Source organism: Poeciliopsis prolifica, unplaced genomic scaffold (genome assembly GCF_027474105.1).
Source record: "Poeciliopsis prolifica strain line A6 unplaced genomic scaffold, Auburn_PproV2 SCAFFOLD003, whole genome shotgun sequence".
In the NCBI taxonomy this organism is placed as follows: Eukaryota; Metazoa; Chordata; class Actinopteri; order Cyprinodontiformes; family Poeciliidae; genus Poeciliopsis; species Poeciliopsis prolifica.
Genome location: NW_026562378.1, coordinates 2,461,271 through 2,474,498, shown reverse-complemented (window position 1 = coordinate 2,474,498; position 13,228 = coordinate 2,461,271). Strand labels below are relative to the sequence as shown.

General features: G+C 47.8%; 1 protein-coding gene and 23 non-coding genes across 25 annotated transcripts in view; 6 read left to right on the top strand and 18 right to left on the bottom strand.

The window, feature by feature from the left end:
* Positions 1-13,228, top strand: part of iqsec1b (IQ motif and Sec7 domain ArfGEF 1b) — an 87,374-nt gene that overhangs the window by 31,947 nt on the left and 42,199 nt on the right. The window lies entirely within an intron of this gene.
* Positions 803-875, bottom strand: trnam-cau (transfer RNA methionine (anticodon CAU)). Its single transcript has one exon. It is a non-coding gene; the product is annotated as a tRNA-Met (tRNA).
* trnar-acg (transfer RNA arginine (anticodon ACG)) lies at positions 1,368-1,440 on the bottom strand. Its single transcript has one exon. It is a non-coding gene; the product is annotated as a tRNA-Arg (tRNA).
* Positions 1,844-1,916, bottom strand: trnam-cau (transfer RNA methionine (anticodon CAU)). Its single transcript has one exon. It is a non-coding gene; the product is annotated as a tRNA-Met (tRNA).
* Positions 3,102-3,174, bottom strand: trnar-acg (transfer RNA arginine (anticodon ACG)). The gene has a single exon. It is a non-coding gene; the product is annotated as a tRNA-Arg (tRNA).
* Positions 3,577-3,649, bottom strand: trnam-cau (transfer RNA methionine (anticodon CAU)). Its single transcript has one exon. It is a non-coding gene; the product is annotated as a tRNA-Met (tRNA).
* trnam-cau (transfer RNA methionine (anticodon CAU)) lies at positions 3,848-3,919 on the top strand. Its single transcript has one exon. It is a non-coding gene; the product is annotated as a tRNA-Met (tRNA).
* On the bottom strand, positions 4,619-4,691 carry trnam-cau (transfer RNA methionine (anticodon CAU)). The gene has a single exon. It is a non-coding gene; the product is annotated as a tRNA-Met (tRNA).
* trnam-cau (transfer RNA methionine (anticodon CAU)) lies at positions 4,889-4,960 on the top strand. Its single transcript has one exon. It is a non-coding gene; the product is annotated as a tRNA-Met (tRNA).
* On the bottom strand, positions 5,182-5,254 carry trnar-acg (transfer RNA arginine (anticodon ACG)). The gene has a single exon. It is a non-coding gene; the product is annotated as a tRNA-Arg (tRNA).
* Positions 5,656-5,727, bottom strand: trnam-cau (transfer RNA methionine (anticodon CAU)). Its single transcript has one exon. It is a non-coding gene; the product is annotated as a tRNA-Met (tRNA).
* Positions 7,248-7,320, bottom strand: trnar-acg (transfer RNA arginine (anticodon ACG)). Its single transcript has one exon. It is a non-coding gene; the product is annotated as a tRNA-Arg (tRNA).
* Positions 7,722-7,794, bottom strand: trnam-cau (transfer RNA methionine (anticodon CAU)). The gene has a single exon. It is a non-coding gene; the product is annotated as a tRNA-Met (tRNA).
* On the bottom strand, positions 8,428-8,500 carry trnam-cau (transfer RNA methionine (anticodon CAU)). Its single transcript has one exon. It is a non-coding gene; the product is annotated as a tRNA-Met (tRNA).
* On the bottom strand, positions 8,981-9,053 carry trnas-acu (transfer RNA serine (anticodon ACU)). Its single transcript has one exon. It is a non-coding gene; the product is annotated as a tRNA-Ser (tRNA).
* On the bottom strand, positions 10,019-10,091 carry trnar-acg (transfer RNA arginine (anticodon ACG)). The gene has a single exon. It is a non-coding gene; the product is annotated as a tRNA-Arg (tRNA).
* trnam-cau (transfer RNA methionine (anticodon CAU)) lies at positions 10,495-10,567 on the bottom strand. The gene has a single exon. It is a non-coding gene; the product is annotated as a tRNA-Met (tRNA).
* Positions 10,766-10,837, top strand: trnam-cau (transfer RNA methionine (anticodon CAU)). Its single transcript has one exon. It is a non-coding gene; the product is annotated as a tRNA-Met (tRNA).
* Positions 11,203-11,275, bottom strand: trnam-cau (transfer RNA methionine (anticodon CAU)). Its single transcript has one exon. It is a non-coding gene; the product is annotated as a tRNA-Met (tRNA).
* Positions 11,472-11,543, top strand: trnam-cau (transfer RNA methionine (anticodon CAU)). Its single transcript has one exon. It is a non-coding gene; the product is annotated as a tRNA-Met (tRNA).
* trnar-acg (transfer RNA arginine (anticodon ACG)) lies at positions 11,768-11,840 on the bottom strand. Its single transcript has one exon. It is a non-coding gene; the product is annotated as a tRNA-Arg (tRNA).
* Positions 12,244-12,316, bottom strand: trnam-cau (transfer RNA methionine (anticodon CAU)). The gene has a single exon. It is a non-coding gene; the product is annotated as a tRNA-Met (tRNA).
* Positions 12,512-12,583, top strand: trnam-cau (transfer RNA methionine (anticodon CAU)). The gene has a single exon. It is a non-coding gene; the product is annotated as a tRNA-Met (tRNA).
* trnar-acg (transfer RNA arginine (anticodon ACG)) lies at positions 12,807-12,879 on the bottom strand. Its single transcript has one exon. It is a non-coding gene; the product is annotated as a tRNA-Arg (tRNA).

Genomic DNA, 13,228 nt, shown 5'->3' with positions numbered 1-13,228 from the left:
CATATCAAATTATCTGAACAACTCAGATCATAAGAAGCGCATCATGGCTGTCGGTGGGACTCTGCGGCAGCTCATCTCCTGTGAGGTGTTCTCATTGTGCTCCGGATTGAAAACCAGCCGTATTTCAGCCACTCACTGTCATCGACAGGTTTCTGTAATGTGGCAGCAACGTCGCAGCAGCAGGAGCAACTTTTGGAGAAGCGAGCTCACGTTGTTTTAATCTGTTTTCTTTAAAAAAGAAAACCGTTCTGTAAATTCATCTTTTCTCTTTGAGTGAAAAGCCATGATCGTGTAGCGGTTAGAACTCTGCGTTGTGGCCGCAGCAACCCCGGTTGGAATCAGTCTCACGGCATGTGACGGAAAAGCAGAGTGGCGCAGACGAAGCGTGCTGGGCCCATAACCCAGAGGTCGATGGATCGGAACCATCCTCTGCTATCCAAATCTTTTCACAATACATTCAAAGTGTCTGATTCACTTGTCCTTCTCATTCCTCCTAGTTTCTCTTTTGTCAAGAAGCAAAACAGTTTTTTTCCAAAGTCTTTGTGCTGAGCAGCATCAAAACATTGTTCACAATGCGATTCACTCAGGAGGACGGAGATGAAGCCGAGGACTCTGCACGGGCACGTGGCTGGTGTGGACGACAGAAGAACTTCTGCTTGAGCAAGCAAGGAGTCGAACCTGATCCATAAGTGAGATGCTTTATAAATCGCCACGAGCCAGTCTCCCTGCAACAAGCCCCTTGTCATCGTGTCGGACCACGACTGACTGGTCGCAGTGTAATATTTGTATTAATCAAAACTTTTGCCTCGTGTGAGGGTTGAACTCACGACCTTCAGATTATGAGACTGACGCGCTGCCTACTGCGCCAACGAGGCTTCGCAAACTCTATACTGAAGAAACCCATGTGCTTTCTAGGGCAGCTGTGTAGAGGCATGTGAGCGCCTTTTACCACTGTACTGTGTTTGTTAGGTGTGGCTGACGTACAACGCATTCGAATGAAAAGCCATGATCGTATAGTGATTTGTGGCCGCAGCAACCCTGGTTCGAATCGGGTCAAGGAGTGTGACGTCAAAGCAGAGTGGCGCAGCGGAAGCGTGCTGGGCCCATAACCCAGAAGGTCGATGGATCGAAACCATCCTCTGCTATCCTAACCTTTCACAATACATTCAAAGTGTCTGATTTACTTGTCCATTCTCATTCCTCGTCCTTTCTCTTTTGTCAAGATGCAAAAGAGTTTTTTTCCAAAGTCTTTGTGCTGAGCAGCATCAAAACATTGTTCACAATGCGATCCACTCAGGAGAATGGAGATGACGCTGAGAAGGCTGCATGGGTACACAGCTGCTATGGATGACAGAAGAAAAGTTGCTTGAGCTAGCCAGGAGTCGAACCTAGACTCTTCTGATCCGTAGTCAGACGCGTTATCCATTGCGCCACTAGCCCATACCACCGCAAAGAGCTCCTTGTCATCGTGTCTGATCACGACTGACTGGTAGCAGCATAATAATTGTATTAATCAAAACATGTGCCTCGTGTGAGGGTTAAACTCACGACCTGCAGACTATGTTTTCCAAGTCTGCAGCTCAGCTTTTTCTGTGCTTTATCAGAACATTGTTTAATGTGATCCTGTCAGCAGGATGGAGACGATGCAGAGGACTGCAAGGGCACGTGGCTGGTGTGGACGAAAGAAGAAAAGTTTTGTGAGATAGCAAAGAGTCGAAACTTATCCATCAGTGAGACACTTTATCAATAGCCACGAGCCCGTCTCCCTGCAACAAGCCCCTTGTCATCGTGTCGGACCACGACTGACTGGTCGCAGTGTAATATTTGTATTAATCAAAACTTTTGCCTCGTGTGAGGGTTGAACTCACGACCTTCAGATTATGAGACTGACGCGCTGCCTACTGCGCCAACGAGGCTCTACAAACTTTATACTGATGAAACCCATGTGCTTTCTAGGGCAGCTGTGTAGAGGCATGTGAGCGCCTTTTACCACTGTACTGTGTTTGTTAGGTGTGGCTTACGTACAACGCATTCGAATGAAAAGCCATGATCGTATAGTGAGTTTGTGCCGCAGCAACCCTGGTTCGAATCCTGGTCACAGGATGTGACGACAAAGCAGAGTGGCGCATCGGAAGCGTGCTGGGCCCATAACCCAGAGGTCGATGGATCGAAACCGTCCGCTGCTATCCTAACCTTTTCACAATACATTCAAAGTGTCTGATTTACTTGTCCTTCTCATTCCTCCTAGTTTCTCTTTTGTCAAGATGCAAAAGTTTTTTTCCAAAGTCTTTGTGCTGAGCAGCATCAAAACATTGTTCACAATGCGATCCACTCAGGAGAATGGAGATGAAGCCGAGATCTGCACGGGCACGTGCTGGTGTGGACGACAGAAGAACTTCTGCTTGAGCTAGCAGGAGTCGAACCTGACTCCATCAGTGAGACACTTATCATCGCACTAGCCCGTCCCCGCAAAAGCCCTTGTCATCGTGTCGATCCACGACTGACTGGCGCAGCGTAATAATTGTATTAATCAAAACTTGCCTCGTGTGAGGGTTAACTCACGACCTTCAGATTATGAGACTGATGCGCTGCCTACTGCGCCAACGAGGCTCTACAAACTCTATACTGAAGAAACCCATGTGCTTTCTAGGGCGCTGTGTAGAGGCATGTGAGCGCCTTTTACCACTGTACTGTGTTTGTTAGGTGTGGCTGACGTACAACGCATTCGAATGAAAAGCCATGATCGTATAGTGAGTTGTAGCAGCAGCAACCCTGGTTCGAATCCGGGTCACAGCATGTGACGACAAAGCAGAGTGGCGCATCGGAAGCGTGCTGGGCCCATAACCCAGAGGTCAATGGATCGAAACCGTCCGCTGCTATCCTAACCTTTTCACAATACATTCAAAGTGTCTGATTTACTTGTCCTTCTCATTCCTCGTCCTTTCTCTTTTGTCAAGATGCAAAAGAGTTTTTTTCCAAAGTCTTTGTGCTGAGCAGCATCAAAACATTGTTCACAATGCGATCCACTCAGGAGAATGGAGATGACGCTGAGAAGGCTGCATGGGTACACAGCTGCTATGGATGACAGAAGAAAAGTTGCTTGAGCTAGCCAGGAGTCGAACCTAGACTCTTCTGATCCGTAGTCAGACGCGTTATCCATTGCGCCACTAGCCCATCCCTCCACAAGAGGTCCTTGTCATCGTGTCTGATCACGACTGACTGGTAGCAGCATAATAATTGTATTAATCAAAACATGTGCCTCGTGTGAGGGTTAAACTCACGACCTTCAGACTATGTTTCCAAGTCTGCAGCTCAGCTTTTTTCTGTGCTTTATTAGAACATTGTTTAATGTGATCCTGTCAGCAGGATGGAGACTATGCCGAGGACTGCAAGGGCACGTGGTTGGTGTGGACGACAGAAGAAAAGTTGTGTGAGCTAGCAAAGAGTCGAAACTTATCCATCAGTGAGACACTTTATCAATCGCCACGAGCCCGTCTCCCTGCAACAAGCCCCTTGTCATCGTGTCGGACCACGACTGACTGGTCGCAGCGTAATATTTGTATTAATCAAAACCTTTGCCTCGTGTGAGGGTTGAACTCACGACCTTCAGATTATGAGACTGATGCGCTGCCTACTGCGCCAACGAGGCTCTACAAACTCTATACTGAAGAAACCCATGTGCTTTCTAGGGCAGCTGTGTAGAGGCATGTGAGCGCCTTTAACCACTGTACTGTGTTTGTTAGGTGTGGCTGACGTACAACGCATTCGAATGAAAAGCCATGATCGTATAGTGATTTGTGGCCGCAGCAACCCTGGTTCGAATCCGGGTCAAGGAATGTGACGACAAAGCAGAGTGGCGCAGCGGAAGCGTGCTGGGCCCATAACCCAGAGGTCGATGGATCGAAACCATCCTCTGCTATCCTAACCTTTTCACAATACATTCAAAGTGTCTGATTTACTTGTCCATCTCATTCCTCGTCCTTTCTCTTTTGTCAAGATGCAAAAGAGTTTTTTGCCCAAAGTCTTTGTGCTGAGCAGCATCAAAACATTGTTCACAATGCGATCCACTCAGGAGAATGGAGATGACGCTGAGAGGGATGCATGGGTACACAGCTGCTTTGGATGACAAGAAGAAAAGTTGCTTGAGCTAGCCAGGAGTCGAACCTAGACTCTTCTGATCCGTAGTCAGACGCGTTATCCATTGCGCACTAGCCCATCCCTCCACAAAGAGGTCCTTGTCATCGTGTCTGATCACGACTGACTGGTAGCAGCATAATAATTGTATTAATCAAAACATGTGCCTCGTGTGAGGGTTAAACTCACGACCTTCAGACTATGTTTTCCAAGTCTGCAGCTCAGCTTTTTTCTGTGCTTTATCAGAACATTGTTTAATGTGATCCTGTCAGCAGGATGGAGACGATACAGAGACTGCAAGGGCACGTGGTTGGTGTGGACGACAGAAGAAAAGTTGTGTGAGCTAGCAAAGAGTCGAAACTTATCCATCAGTGAGACACTTTATCAATCGCCACGAGCCCGTCTCCCTGCAACAAGCCCCTTGTCATCGTGTCGGACCACGAGTGACTGGTCGCAGCGTAATATTTGTATTAATCAAAACTTTTGCCTCGTGTGAGGGTTGAACTCACGACCTTCAGATTATGAGACTGACGCGCTGCCTACTGCGCCAACGAGGCTCTACAAACTCTATACTGAAGAAACCCATGTGCTTTCTAGGGCAGCTGTGTAGAGGCATGTGAGCGCCTTTTACCACTGTACTGTGTTTGTTAGGTGTGGCTGACGTACAACGCATTCGAATGAAAAGCCATGATCGTATAGTGATTTGTGGCCGCAGCAACCCTGGTTCGAATCCTGGTCACGGAATGTGACGACAAGCAGAGTGGCGCAGCGGAAGCGTGCTGGGCCCATAACCCAGAGGTCGATGGATCGAAACCATCCTCTGCTATCCTAACCTTTTCACAATACATTCAAAGTGTCTGATTTACTTGTCCATCTCATTCCTCGTCCTTTCTCTTTTGTCAAGATGCAAAGAGTTTTTTGCCAAAGTCTTTGTGCTGAGCAGCATAAAAACATTGTTCACAGTGCGATCCACTCAGGAGAATGGAGATGACGCTGAGAAGGCTGCATGGGTACACAGCTGCTATGGATGACAGAAGAAAAGTTGCTTGAGCTAGCCAGGAGTTGAACCTAGACTCTTCTGATCCGTAGTCAGACGCGTTATCCATTGCGCCACTAGCCCATCCCGCCACAAAGAGCGCCTTGTCATCGTGTCTGATCACGACTGACTGGTAGCAGCATAATAATTGTATTAATCAAAACATGTGCCTCGTGTGAGGGTTAAACTCACGACCTTCAGACTATGTTTTCCAGTCTGCAGCTCAGCTTTTTCTGTGCTTTATCAGAACATTGTTTAATGTGATCCTGTCAGCAGGATGGAGACGATACAGAGGACTGCAAGGGTACGTGGTTGGTGTGGACGACAGAAGAAAAGTTGTGTGAGCTAGCAAAGAGTCGAAACTATCCATAAGTGAGACACTTTATCAATCGCCACGAGCCCGTCTCCCTGCAACAAGCCCCTTGTCATCGTGTCGGACCACGACTGACTGGTCGCAGCATAATATTTGTATTAATCAAAACGTTTGCCTCGTGTGAGGTTGAACTCACGACCTTCAGATTATGAGACTGACGCGCTGCCTACTGCGCCAACGAGGCTCTACAAACTCTATACTGAAGAAACCCATGTGCTTTCTAGGGCAGCTGTGTAGAGGCATGTGAGCGCCTTTTACCACTGTACTGTGTTTGTTAGGTGTGGCTGACGTACAACGCATTCGAATGAAAAGCCATGATCGTATAGTGAGTTGTGCCGCAGCAACCCTGGTTCGAATCCGGGTCACAGCATGTGATGACAAAGCAGAGTGGCGCAGCGGAAGCATGCTGGGCCCATAACCCAGAGGTCGATGGATCGAACCATCCTCTGCTATCCTAACCTTTTTCACAATACATTCAAAGTGTCTGATTTACTTGTCCATCTCATTCCTCGTCCTTTCTCTTTTGTCAAGATGCAAAAGAGTTTTTGCCAAAGTCTTTGTGCTGAGCAGCATCAAACATTGTTCACAATGCGATCCACTCAGGAGAATGGAGATGACGCTGAGAAGGCTGCATGGGTACACAGCTGCTATGGATGACAGAAGAAAGTTGCTTGAGCTAGCCAGGAGTCGAACTAGACTCTTCTGATCCGTAGTCAGACGCGTTATCCATTGCGCCACTAGCCCATCCCGCCGCAAAGAGCTCCTTGTCATCGTGTCTGATCACGACTGACTGGTAGCAGCATAATAATTGTATTAATCAAAACATGTGCCTCGTGTGAGGGTTAAACTCACGACCTTCAACTATGTTTTTCCAAGTCTGCAGCTCAGCTTTTTTCTGTGCTTTATCAGAACATTGTTTAATGTGATCCTGTCAGCAGGATGGAGACTATGCCGAGGACTGCAAGGGCACGTGGTTGGTGTGGACGACAGAAGAAAAGTTGTGTGAGCTAGCAAAGAGTCGAAACTTATCCATCAGTGAGACACTTTACAATCGCCACGAGCCCGTCTCCCTGCAACAAGCCCTTGTCATCGTGTCGGACCACGACTGACTGGTCGCAGCGTAATATTTGTATTAATCAAAACCTTTGCCTCGTGTGAGGGTTGAACTCACGACCTTCAGATTATGAGACTGATGCGCTGCCTACGCGCCAACGAGGCTCTACAAACTCTATACTGAAGAAACCCATGTGCTTTCTAGGGCAGCTGTGTAGAGCATGTGAGCGCCTTTAACCACTGTACTGTGTTTGTTAGGTGTGGCTGACGTACAACGCATTCGAATGAAAGCCATGATCGTATAGTGATTTGTGGCCGCAGCAACCCTGGTTCGAATCCGGGTCAAGGAATGTGACGACAAAGCAGAGTGGCGCAGCGGAAGCGTGCTGGGCCCATAACCCAGAGTCGATGGATCGAAATCCTCTGCTATCCTAACCTTTTCACAATACATTCAAAGTGTCTGATTTACTTGTCCATCTCATTCCTCGTCCTTTCTCTTTTGTCAAGATGCAAAAGAGTTTTTTTGCCAAGTCTTTGTGCTGAGCAGCATCAAAACATTGTTCACAATGCGATCCACTCAGGAGAATGGAGATGACGCTGAGAGGGATGCATGGGTACACAGCTGCTTTGGATGACAGAAGAAAAGTTGCTTGAGCTAGCCAGGAGTCGAACCTAGACTCTTCTGATCCGTAGTCAGACGCGTTATCCATTGCGCCACTAGCCCATCCCTCCACAAAGAGGTCCTTGTCATCGTGTCTGATCACGACTGACTGGTAGCAGCATAATAATTGTATTAATCAAAACATGTGCCTCGTGTGAGGGTTAAACTCACGACCTTCAGACTATGTTTTCCAAGTCTGCAGCTCAGCTTTTTTCTGTGCTTTATCAGAACATTGTTATGTGATCCTGTCAGCAGGATGGAGACGATACAGAGGACTGCAAGGGCACGTGGTTGGTGTGGACGACAGAAGAAAAGTTGTGTGAGCTAGCAAAGAGTCGAAACTTATCCATCAGTGGACACTTTATCAATCGCCACGAGCCCGTCTCCCTGCAACAAGCCCCTTGTCATCGTGTCGGACCACGAGTGACTGGTCGCAGCGTAATATTTGTATTAATCAAAACTTTTGCCTCGTGTGAGGGTTGAACTCACGACCTTCAGATTATGAGACTGACGCGCTGCCTACTGCGCCAACGAGGCTCTACAAACTCTATACTGAAGAAACCCATGTGCTTTCTAGGGCAGCTGTGTAGAGGCATGTGAGCGCCTTTTACCACTGTACTGTGTTTGTTAGGTGTGGCTGACGTACAACGCATTCGAATGAAAAGCCATGATCGTATAGTGATTTGTGGCCGCAGCAACCCTGGTTCGAATCCTGGTCACGGAATGTGACGACAAAGCAGAGTGGCGCAGCGGAAGCGTGCTGGGCCCATAACCCAAGGTCGATGGATCGAAACCATCCTCTGCTATCCTAACCTTTTCACAATACATTCAAAGTGTCTGATTTACTTGTCCTTCTCATTCCTCCTAGTTTCTCTTTTGTCAAGAAGCAAAACCAGTTTTTTTCCAAGTCTTTGTGCTGAGCAGCATCAAAACATTGTTCACAATGCGATCCACTCAGGAGAATGGAGATGAAGCCGAGGACTCTGCACGGGCACGTGGCTGGTGTGGACGACAGAAGAACTTCTGCTTGAGCAAGCAAGGAGTCGAACCTGATCCATCAGTGAGACACTTATCAATCGCCGAGCCCGTCTCCCTGCAACAAGCCCCTTGTCATCGTGTCGGACCACGACTGACTGGTCGCAGCGTAATATTTGTATTAATCAAAACTTTTGCCTCGTGTGAGGGTTGAACTCACGACCTTCAGATTATGAGACTGATGCGCTGCCTACTGCGCCAACGAGGCTCTACAAACTCTATACTGAAGAAACCCATGTGCTTTCTAGGGCAGCTGTGTAGAGGCATGTGAGCGCCTTTTACCACTGTACTGTGTTTGTTAGGTGTGGCTGACGTACAACGCATTCGAATGAAAAGCCATGATCGTATAGTGAGTTGTAGCAGCAGCAACCCTGGTTCGAATCCGGGTCACAGCATGTGACGACACAGCAGTGGCGCATCATAAGCGTGCTGGGCCCATAACCTAGAGGTCGATGGATCCTCTGTTATGTTAACCTTTTCACAATACATTCAAAGTGTCTGATTGACTTGTCCTTCTCATTCCTCGTCCTTTCTCTTTTGTCAAGATGCAAAAGAGTTTTTTTCCAAAGTCTTTGTGCTGAGCAGCATCAAAACATTGTTCACAATGCGATCCACTCAGGAGAATGGAGATGACGCTGAGAAGGCTGCATGGGTACACAGCTGCTATGGATGACAGAAGAAAGTTGCTTGAGCTAGCCAGGAGTCGAACCTAGACTCTTCTGATCAGTAGTCAGATGCATTATCCATTGCGCCACTAGCCCATCCCGCCGCAAAGAGCTCCTTGTCATCGTGTCTGATCACGACTGACTGGTAGCAGCATAATAATTGTATTAATCAAAACATGTGCCTCGTGTGAGGGTTAAACTCACGACCTTCAGACTATGTTTTCCAAGTCTGCAGCTCAGCTTTTTTCTGTGCTTTATCAGAACATTGTTTATGTGATCCTGTCAGCAGGATGGAGACGATACAGAGGACTGCAAGGGCACGTGGTTGGTGTGGACGACAGAAGAAAAGTTGTGTGAGCTAGCAAAGAGTCGAAACTTATCCATCAGTGAGACACTTTATCAATCGCCACGAGCCCGTCTCCCTGCAACAAGCCCCTTGTCATCGTGTCGGACCACGACTGACTGGTCGCAGCGTAATATTTTATTAATCAAAACTTTTGCCTCGTGTGAGGGTTGAACTCACGACCTTCAGATATGAGACTGACGCGCTGCCTACTGCGCCAACGAGGCTCTACAAACTCTATACTGAAGAAACCCATGTGCTTTCTAGGGCAGCTGTGTAGAGGCATGTGAGCGCTTTTACCACTGTACTGTGTTTGTTAGGTGTGGCTTACGTACAACGCATTCGAATGAAAAGCCATGATCGTATAGTGAGTTGTAGCCACAGCAACCCTGGTTCGAATCCGGGTCACAGCATGTGACGACAAAGCAGAGTGGGCGCATCGGAAGCGTGCTGTGCCCATAACCCAGAGGTCGATGGATCGAAACCGTCCGCTGCTATCCTAACCTTTTCACAATACATTCAAAGTGTCTGATTTACTTGTCCATCTCATTCCTCGTCCTTTCTCTTTTGTCAAGATGCAAAAGAGTTTTTTCCAAAGTCTTTGTGCTGAGCAGCATCAAAACATTGTTCACAATGCGATCCACTCAGGAGAATGGAGATGACGCTGAGAGGGATGCATGGGTACACAGCTGCTTTGGATGACAGAAGAAAAGTTGCTTGAGCTAGCCAGGAGTCGAACCTAGACTCTTCTGATCCGTAGTCAGACGCGTTATCCATTGCGCCACTAGCCCATCCCTCCACAAAGAGGTCCTTGTCATCGTGTCTGATCACGACTGACTGGTAGCAGCATAATAATTGTATTAATCAAAACATGTGCCTCGTGTGAGGGTTAAACTCACGACCTTCAGACTATGTTTTTCCAAGTCTGCAGCTCAGCTTTTTTCTGTGCTTTATCAGAACATTGTTTAATGTGATCCTGTCAGCAGGATGGAGACGATACAGAGGACTGCAAGGGCACGTGGTTGTGTGGACGACAGAAGAAAAGTTGTGTGAGCTAGCAAAGAGTCGAAACTTATCCATCAGTGAGACACTTTATCAATCGCCACGAGCCCGTCTCCCTGCAACAAGCCCCTTGTCATCGTGTCGGACCACGACTGACTGGTCGCAGCGTAATATTTGTATTAATCAAACTTTTGCCTCGTGTGAGGGTTGAACTCACGACCTTCAGATTATGAGACTGACGCGCTGCCTACTGCGCCAACGAGGCTCTACAAACTCTATACTGAAGAAACCCATGTGCTTTCTAGGGCAGCTGTGTAGAGGCATGTGAGCGCCTTTTACACTGTACTGTGTTTGTTAGGTGTGGCTGACGTACAACGCATTCGAATGAAAAAGCCATGATCGTATAGTGATTTGTGGCCGCAGCAACCCTGGTTCGAATCCTGGTCACGGAATGTGACGACAAAGCAGAGTGGCGCAGCGGAAGCGTGCTGGGCCCATAACCCAGAGGTCGATGGATCGAAACCATCCTCTGCTATCCTAACCTTTTCACAATACATTCAAAGTGTCTGATTTACTGTCCTTCTCATTCCTCCTAGTTTCTCTTTTGTCAAGAAGCAAACCAGTTTTTTTCCAAAGTCTTTGTGCTGAGCAGCATCAAAACATTGTTCACAATGCGATCCACTCAGGAGAATGGAGATGAAGCCGAGGACTCTGCACGGGCACGTGGCTGGTGTGGACGACAGAAGAACTTCTGCTTGAGCAAGCAAGGAGTCGAACCTGATCCATAAGTGAGATGCTTTATCAATCGCCACGAGCCCGTCTCCCTGCAACAAGCCCTTGTCATCGTGTCGGACCACGACTGACTGGTCGCAGCATAATATTTGTATTAATCAAAACTTTTGCCTCGTGTGAGGGTTGAACTCACGACCTTCAGATTATGAGACTGACGCGCTGCCTACTGCGCCAACGAGGCTCTACAAACTCTATACTGAAGAAACCATGTGCTTTCTAGGGCAGCTGTGTATAGGCATGTGAGCGCCTTAACCACTGTACTGTGTTTGTTAGGTGTGGCTGACGTACAACGCATTCGAATGAAAAGCCATGATCGTATAGTGATTTGTGGCCGCAGCAACCCTGGTTCGAATCCGGGTCAAGGAATGTGACGACAAAGCAGAGTGGCGCAGCGGAAGCGTGCTGGGCCCATAACCCAGAGGTCGATGGATCGAAACCATCCTCTGCTATCCTAACCTTTTCACAATACATTCAAAGTGTCTGATTTACTTGTCCATCTCATTCCTCGTCCTTTCACTTTTGTCAAGATGCAAAAGAGTTTTTTTGCCAAAGTCTTTGTGCTGAGCAGCATCAAAACATTGTTCACAATGCGATCCACTCAGGAGAATGGAGATGACGCTGAGAAGGCTGCATGGGGTACACAGCTGCTATGGATGACAGAAGAAAAGTTGCTTGAGCTAGCCAGGAGTCGAACCTAGACTCTTCTGATCCGTAGTCAGACGCGTTATCCATTGCGCCACTAGCCCGTCCCGCCACAAAGAGCTCCTTGTCATCGTGTCTGATCACGACTGACTGGTAGCAGCATAATAATTGTATTAATCAAAACATGTGCCTCGTGTGAGGGTTAAACTCACGACCTTCAGACTATGTTTTCCAAGTCTGCAGCTCAGCTTTTTTCTGTGCTTTATCAGAACATTGTTTAATGTGATCCTGTCAGCAGGATGGAGACGATGCCGAGGACTGCAAGGGCACGTGGTTGGTGTGGACGACAGAAGAAAGTTGTGTGAGCTAGCAAAGAGTCGAAACTTATCCATCAGTGAGACACTTTATCAATCGCCACGAGCCCGTCTCCCTGCAACAAGCCCCTTGTCATCGTGTCGGACCACGACTGACTGGTCGCAGCGTAATATTTGTATTAATCAAAACCTTTGCCTCGTGTGAGGGTTGAACTCACGACCTTCAGATTATGAGACTGATGCGCTGCCTACTGCGCCAACGAGGCTCTACAAACTCTATACTGAAGAAACCCATGTGCTTTCTAGGGCAGCTGTGTAGAGGCATGTGAGCGCCTTTAACCACTGTACTGTGTTTGTTAGGTGTGGCTGACGTACAACGCATTCGAATGAAAAGCCATGATCGTATAGTGATTGTGGCCGCAGCAACCCTGGTTCGAATCCGGGTCAGGAATGTGACGACAAGCAGAGTGGCGCAGCGGAAGCGTGCTGGGCCCATAACCCAGAGGTCGATGGATCGAAACCATCCTCTGCTATCCTAACCTTTTCACAATACATTCAAAGTGTCTGATTTACTTGTCCATCTCATTCCTCGTCCTTTCTCTTTTGTCAAGATGCAAAAGAGTTTTTTTGCCAAAGTCTTTGTGCTGAGCAGCATAAAAACATTGTTCACAGTGCGATCCACTCAGGAGAATGGAGATGACGCTGAGAAGGCTGCATGGGTACACAGCTGCTTTGGATGACAGAAGAAAAGTTGCTTGAGCTAGCCAGGAGTCGAACCTAGACTCTTCTGATCCGTAGTCAGACGCGTTATCCATTGCGCCACTAGCCCATCCCGCCACGAAGAGGTCCTTGTCATCGTGTCTGATCACGACTGACTGGTAGCAGCATAATAATTGTATTAATCAAAACATGTGCCTCGTGTGAGGGTTAAACTCACGACCTTCAGACTATGTTTTCCAAGTCTGCAGCTCGCTTTTTTCTGTGCTTTATCAGAACATTGTTTAAATGTGATCCTGTCAGCAGGATGGAGACGATACAGAGGACTGCAAGGGCACGTGGTTGGTGTGGACGACAGAAGAAAAGTTGTTTGAGCTAGCAAAGAGTCGAACCTTATCCATCAGTGAGACACTTTATCAATAGCCACGAGCCCGTCTCCCTGCAACAAGCCCTTGTCATCG